Source organism: Euprymna scolopes, chromosome 19, assembly GCF_053919585.1.
Source record: "Euprymna scolopes isolate OS-2025 chromosome 19, ASM5391958v1, whole genome shotgun sequence".
In the NCBI taxonomy this organism is placed as follows: domain Eukaryota; kingdom Metazoa; phylum Mollusca; class Cephalopoda; order Sepiida; family Sepiolidae; genus Euprymna; species Euprymna scolopes.
Window position 1 is genome coordinate 64,434,224 of NC_136500.1, and position 8,428 is coordinate 64,442,651.

The following is an 8,428-nucleotide window of genomic DNA, read 5'->3' on the forward strand; positions in this document are numbered from 1 at the left end:
GTAAGGATCACTACTACCTCCTAAAGATACAAGAACAAGATATATCCAAGCATATTTTTCAGATATTTATGAAGATCAACTGATAACGAGAGAAGCGCACCAACACTTGAATGCTGACATGTTAAAAAGAATTACAATCTGGTTAAATGAAAATAACCATTATATAAAGGCATTAAAAACAGCATTAGAGCAAGTACGACAAGGAAACATTAATGATAAGAAAATTGTTATTCTGGAAACGAAGTACCTCCAGAGAAAACATGTGCGTCGTTTTAATGCATCCACCAGGGTTGAAGTTGGACCGTTAAAGTCACACGAGCTTACAGAAAACAGAGATATTGTTCTTCAGTTTAAATAGTTGCTGTATCCTTTATTTTTTTCCATATATATTTGCAACGGAAAATAATTGCAAAATCACGCAATTGCAGTTTAACTCTTTCCATATTATGTGTAAAGAAGGGAAATACATTTTGCTTGGAAGGCGACTCTTCCAGCAATTCTTGGTAGATGCATACTGCAAAATAGAAACTGAAAGATTACAGTTTTTGAGAGGAGAACAGCAAAGTCTCTGTGCTGAAAATTACTTAAATTCACGTGATAGTTTGCTTGCTGGTGATGAAAATCAAAATCAAGTTGGTCGTCGAATTGTGCTTCCTGCAACCTATATTGGTGGTCCTTGATATCTTCATGAGAAAGGGTCAGATGCAATGACCTTTGTGAAGTATTATGGCAGAGCAGATTATTTTATCATATGACATGTAATCCACACTGGTCAGAAATTGTTGAAAATTTGGCTGCTGGACAGGAAAGTTATGAACGAGCAGATATTGTTGCAAGAGTGTTCAGATTAAAAGTTAAAAATTCATGGAAAATATGAAAAAAATGGAATTTTTGGAAATTTGCAAGCATGGTTATACCATTGGGCATCAGAAAGAAAGGTTTATATCATGAGCACTTTCTTTTCTGGATAGTTTTAGAGCATAAAATCAGGCCAGAAGAATATGATTTATGAATTTTTGTAAAAGTTCCTTTGAAAGACGAAGAAAAAGAACTCCATGATCTGGTCATAAAACACATGTCCCATGTAATCGCTTAAATGAAGCCTCCCCATGTATCATAGACAAAAATGTTCCAAAGAATTTCTCAAATCTTCCTTATAATCTACTAAACAGGGGAACGATTGTTACCTTAAATATAAAAGAAGGAAGCCAGAAGATGGAGGTTATATTTTGCATGAGACAAAATGGCCGCCGAGGCGGGCAAGAACTTAACAATGAATGGGTAATGTCTTACAATTCATATTTGTTATGGGCAATTCAACTGTCATTGAAATGTGTTCATCAAATTATTCAATTAGGTATTGTATCAAATATATATATCAAAGGATCAGATAAAGATGTTTTCGAGTTACAAAAGGATCACAGGTGATTGATGAAATCAGCCAATATCAAAACATGGAATATGTGTCATCATCAGAAACAGTACAACGAATTCTTGGGCATCTTACACAGTTGTTGGTTCAGCAGTTCACCTTAAGAATGGGCAAAGAATCCTCTTTAATGAAAAAAATACATTACAGGCTGCTCTTGACCCCCCCCCCACCAACTTCAAACATTGATATAATAACAGGTTTTTCCCAGCTCGGAAAAGATGATGACTTTGAAAAGACATTGAAGTCTGATGAATTGCCAAAATATTATATTTGGAATAAAACTACAAATAAATGCCGTTAATAAGTATGACATATAGTTTCAAAAGCGCATACCATTAGTAGAATTTACAGAATAGAACCAGGAGCTGGCGAGTATTATTTTTTGCGACTTTTACTGAACGAAGTGAAAGGACCAACTTCATTCCAAGATTTAAAAATTGTTTATGGCAAGAGAAGCTTGTCCTACCAGAGGGCTTTTGGAGGATGATGACAATTAACTATGGGAGAAGCGAAAATTTCGCAGTCACGTGCGAACATGAGATGCCTATTTGCAATATTCTTGAAACCATGTCACCAAATAACCCAGCACAGCTTTGGGAAAACTTTCAAAGAAGCATTGTCAGCGCAGGTGTATCAATGATCCAGATGCCTTTTAGAAAACAAAATCCTCAAAATGGGAGGACATGTGTTGACAACATATAGCAGCTTTGTCGTGAGTAGACACGTGAGATAAACTATACTCAAGAGGAGCTGTGATCTAGGGTTAGGATCAAAGAATACTCATGAGATGGCAAACAGTGAAAGAGAGGATCCTTATGTTCCTTGATGACAGGGAAGACATTTGTTCAAAATTTAATTGAGACAAAAATTAGGCCAGAGAAAAACATTGCGCTAGCAACTGCATCAAGTACGGTTGCGGCAATGCTGTTGGAAGAAGGATTATTTTGCACAGTACTTTCAAAGTGCCATTGAATACATATAAAATTGATGAGCCTACATGATCTTTTCCTCGAAACTCTAATTTGGCCAAAGTAATACGAGACACGAAAGTAATAATTGTTGATGAAGCCTAATTGGCCCATAAAACTGTTTTGGAAACAATTGTTCGAACATTACAGGATATTGAGTGTGTCAAAAAATCCAATAGGCGGTATTCCAACTATTATCATGGGACGTCCGTAAAATTCTGCCTGTTATAAAAAAAATAAAATAAGGGTAAACATTGCTAACGCACGCTTAAAGAAATCTTACCTTTGGAGAAATAACTTTGTAAAGAACCTAACAACAAATATGTAGGCTTATATAACTGGAGATTTAGAATTAGCAAGCTTTTCAAGTCATCTGCTTAGAATTGGCGATGGACGTCTTCCTTATGTCGAAGTACCGGATACAATTTTAATTCCTGAAAAACTAGGTAAATGTGTTCAGAAACTGCATGACTTAAAGGAAAGAGTGTATCCTGACTTGAATGGAAAACATCCAGATTGAATTGCTAGGCGAACAATTGTTTCCCCACTAAATTCCAATGTCAACAAGTTAAATAATTGGCTAATGGCTGATTTTCAAGGACAGGAAAAACTTTACAAATCTATTGGCTATACTGTAGATGAGGATGATGTTGTGAAATATTCTTGGATTCAATTGACCTTTCTGGAATGCCTTCCAATCTTCTAAAAGTAAAAATTAGTTGTCCAATCATGATTTTGAGATCATTTGATCCACCCAAAACAATGAATGGAACAAGATGTGTTGTAACAAGAATGCATAACAATTTGATTGAAGCAATGACTACAGTCAGACCTTATAAAGATCAAACTGTTCTCATTCTGAGAATTCAACTAATGGCAAGTGATAGCGAGTTGCCTTTTGCTTTTCGAAGTTGCCTTTTGCTTTTCGAGTTGCCTTTTGCGTCCAGTGAGGTCATACTATGAGCATAAAAAAGCTTCATTGCCAAGCGTACAAAACTATTGGAATTGATCTGACAAACCCATGTTTCAGTCATGTAATGTTTATGAAATAGTTTCAAGAACTGAAACTCCAAAACGCTTCAACATATTAACAAACTAAAAGAAAAGAAATGCTGTTTACCCAAAATTTTGGTTTAGAACATTTAATTACAGGAATATTTTAAAAAAATACTAATTAATATTGCGTAAACAAAAATATATCTGCAACAAATCGCAGGTAAATCGGCTAGTATATATATATATTTGGTTTAGAATATTTAATTACAGGAATATTTAAAAAAATACTAATTACTATTGCGTAAACAAAAATATATCCGCAACAAATCGCAGGTAAATCGGCTAGTATATATATATATACATATATATATATATATATATATATATATATATATATATATATATATATCCACATACAGTACTGTTTCGCTGTTTCACAGCTAATCAGTGCGGCTAGACAGGCAACTATCTCAAGCCAGGATTGAAACCCGACCGTCTGTACGACAGTCAAGGACTGACAAAAGTTTATATTCCAAAGTGCATGATGTTGATCATCTTAGAGTATATACCTTTAATTCAGTTGACATTTAAAATTCTTTACAGCATCTGTTTCGTAGCACAAATTCAACCACTTAATTAATTTATCAATCAGTGAATCTATTTTGCCCTTGACTCATCAGAAGAATTAACAACAATCAACTCATCAAAAGGAAAATAAAGTGGGTTTTGACATGATGAAACATCCGAAAATTAGAAAAGAAGCTGTAAATAATTTATAATATGTTTCCATTACGCCATTTTGAATTCAGAAAGAAAATTTAGAAATTCAAAATGGCGTAATGTAAACATATTAAACAGCTTCTCTTCCATTTTTCGGATTTTTGATCATGTCAAAACACACTTTATTTTCCTTTTGCTGAATTGATTGTTGCTATTTGTTCTGATAAGTTAAGGGCAAAATAGATTCACTGATTGATATAATAATTAAGCTATTGATTTTGTGCTACGAAATAGATACTATAAATATTTTAAATGTCAACTGAATCAAAGGAATAAATTGTAAGATGATCAACATCATGAACTTTTGTCAGTCATTGATTATGTTGCTCTCTAATTATATTGAACTTCTTAAATAAGGATTGGTATATATTACAAGGAACTAAAATATATTTCCACAGATATATATATATATATATATATATATATATATATATAAAGTGAACGTGTCTGTGTGTGTGTGTGTGTCTGTGTGCATTTCCCTACGCAATAACTCTGTCAATTCTTAGTCTATAGACTCGAAATTTGATATACAGGGTACTGAGATTTGGGAAAATCGATGTGATCGGTTTTTTGACCAGAAATTTGGCGATTAAGGGGTCAAAGTTCAACGATTTGACTTTTGAGAACTCTACCAAACTCCTCCGACAATTCTGGGTCTACCCACTTGAAATTTTAGATATAGATTCCTTGGACATGGATCTAACTTAATTTGATCCCAAAACAATAAATTTTAAGGGGTCATAATAGAGGTCAAAGTTTTTAAAAAAATTGACCTCTGCGGTCTCTTCCAGATTACTCAGACAATTTCTGGTCTAAATATTTGAAATTTTACATAAAGGGTATTCAGAGATAGGGCAAGCTTTTTCATCAGTTTGGGTCGAAAAATTTTAGTCACCAATATATAGATATATGTATGTATGTATGTTTGCATGTCTGCCTTAAACTTTCAATAGAGGCGACGGATTTTACCAAGATCAGTATCGTTTTAAAGTTCGACCTTTCATACGACAAATATCGAAAAATATCTTCCCCTTCAACTAGGCACTTTTCTGCCGGGTGGGGTCTCTTTTTTCGCCGATATTTTTTAAAGTTATCCTCTCCTTTAGATTGTCTAGCCCTAATTAAAAAAAATGTCGCTTCTTGTTTGGCGGTGGTCGTAACAGCATAAACGTCAGGTTTTACCCCGTCCTTTTCCTCCTTTGCGGTACGGGTTCGAGCCTGCCTTTGTACTACCACTTTTTTTTTTTGCTCAACATACACATCCTAAAACCCGGGCAACGCCGGGCTGAAATGCTAGTATATATATATATATATATATATATATATATATATATATATATCGTCTGAATAAAAGAGAGGCAACATTCTCTGTTCCCTTTCTGCTCGGTAACGATTATTACCATATCCAGATTTAAAGCGGCTTTGGCCAAACATTCTGACTTTATTAAGATATATATATATATATATATATATATATATATATATATATATATATATTAGCCTATGTTCTCGGCGTTGTTTGGAGATGTGTGTTGAGCAAAGAGATATGTGGTAGTAGGCAGGCAGGCTCGCGAAGGAGGAGGAAAAGAATGTGAAAAAGAAAACGTGATGTCTTTGCTGTTGGGTCCATCGCCAAACCGGAAGTGAGAAATGCTTAAATTAAGGATAGTCAATCGAAAAGAGGGGATGACTTTTGAAAATATCGGCGAAAAAAGCAATCCCTCCCTGTAGAAAAGTGCTCAGTTGAGGGTCAACAATTATTATTTTAGCCCATTTTTTCGATATTTGTCGTCCGAAGGATTGAGCTTCAAAACGATACCGATCTTGTGAAGATCTGTCGCCTCTGCCGAAAGTTTTAGACATACATACATACATACATACATACATACATACAGGCAGGTGATATTTATATTATAGAAGATGGCCCTCATACTTGGTTCTTTCTTTCATCGTATGAAGTAATTTGCTATTTTTTGGAAAATAAATTATATTTTATTTCGTATAATTGGTATGACGTTTAAGTTAATGAAACACACAAGCCTAAAAAAAAAACAATAATATTACGTTGCATATTGATAAACCATTCGGCCACAATTTTGAAACCAATCACGATAGCCGCGAATTCCAGCAACTTAAATATAAACGAGAAAAATATATAAAAAAGGCTTAAAAACAGCGGATAGGAAGACAAACTAAAATTTGTGTATGCTTGTGTGAGAGAGAGGGAAGAAGAGAGTGTCTTATGAACTCCGAAAAAGTTGGGCCGATTTTTTTTTTCTTGATTTCACATAAATGTACTTTATATGTCGATAAATTTTCTTATATAGGTTTTGTATGGGAATGTCTTTGATAAATATCGAAAATCGATAATCAAAAAAATCAGATTAACGAAAGAACACTCTGATTTTGATCAAAGTTAACACCCTCATACAGCCTAATATAAGACAAGTGTATTTGAGGAGTTTTATCACTGCACAAGCAAAAGAGCTCAGCGTATTAAATGTAAATAAGTTTGTTTTTTTTACTATGACAGGGGCGCGTTAGGAATGAATGTTTCTGTTTAGAGCACAATCGAACAATTATATATAACTTTTGCATTTACACTTTCATTCAAGCTATTATATAAAAATAATTTTGGAAAATTAACAGTGGTTTCTCAACAGTGCAATGTAGGCTACAATATATTGTGAACTACGTCACGGCGGAGAGGCATGTTAAGATTCCTCCCGGTCCCTGACTAGAGCAGAGAATCAATTGATTTGATTGGAAATTTAGCTATTTTATCGATATCAATGACGATAAACGTTTGGAAGTGTAGGACATTCGTTAGTCCTTATTCAATCCCAGGTAACGCCGTGTTTCTCTGCTAGTTGTAAATAAAAAATAATAACAGCAAAAGAAGAGGAAATATAATCTGGTTCAATTCACCTTATAAGCTGGGGTTAAGAACACAAATTTGGAAAATATTCTACATGTATTCTATATGGAAATAGATACACATCAATAGAAATAACATTAAGTTTAGTTATTCTTGCGTGGATAACGGGCAATCAATTATAAAAGGGTGTTACTCGTTGTATGATGCACCTTATCCAATGTGTAGGGGGGATTTAGCTGCTAGTTAAGTTTGTCGGGGTATTTACGTCGAGGGGGTACAATTTTTGGAGCGGATTATTCGAAATTGCTCTACTTTTTTTTTAGATTTTTTTCCATTAAACAAAATTGAGCCACAGCAAGCAGGGTACAGCTAGTATATATATATATATATATATATATATATATATATATATATATATATATATATATATATATATATATATATGTATATATGTATATATATATATAAAACTCAAATGACCTTGTAACAAGTGGTGTAACCCACTTTCCTGTTTACGACATCCTATTGCGCATGCGCACATAAACATTAACCCATAACAACGTAAACAAAAAAAACACAAATGGCTTCTTTTGCAGATTTTGACCTGCGCACTGAAATATTAACGTCATTACTTCGAAATTATTATTTAACATGGGAAGAGCGGGGGTGTTTTGCAACTATTCTTTATTACAACTATGCTGTCGCTATTTAACCCGTTTACAAACATAAGAACAATTGTAGTAAAGCCAACACTACTACTACTACTACTACTACTCTATCGGCCCCTTTTCTTTCCTTCTTTATTTTTTATTTTTTGTTTACATTTCTAGATACAAAATAGTTGTGTGAGAACGGTGAATTTGTTGACACATTTACTAATCTGCTACAATATTAGTTTTATTTTATTTTATTTATTTAGGTTTTATTTTTATTGCTTCAGGCTTTATTAATTATTTATTATTATTTTCTTTTTTTTAGATTTTAAGTTTCTATAACTTGGTTGAAGGATTCCAATATGGGTTTTTTATTCTTATATTTCTCATCGGTAGGTTCATGTGCATTTTTGCTGCTAAATGACTTTCGTCGGCATTAGATTCGTAGGAAAATCATTTTTAATTTTCGATTTTTGATTGATTATTCGGAAAAATAGGTAACTTTACTCGAATAGGTAGGATTTTTTTCATGTTTTCGTGATTTTTCATTTTAATAGACTTTCATAGAAATTTTTCTTTTATGTAAAAAAAAGCTATTTTCTTTACATCACAAGTGTCAGGCTCGTACATGAATTCCATAGCTGATATAACATACTGACCCAACGTATAGTATATACCTATATATATATATATATATATATATATATATATATATATATAT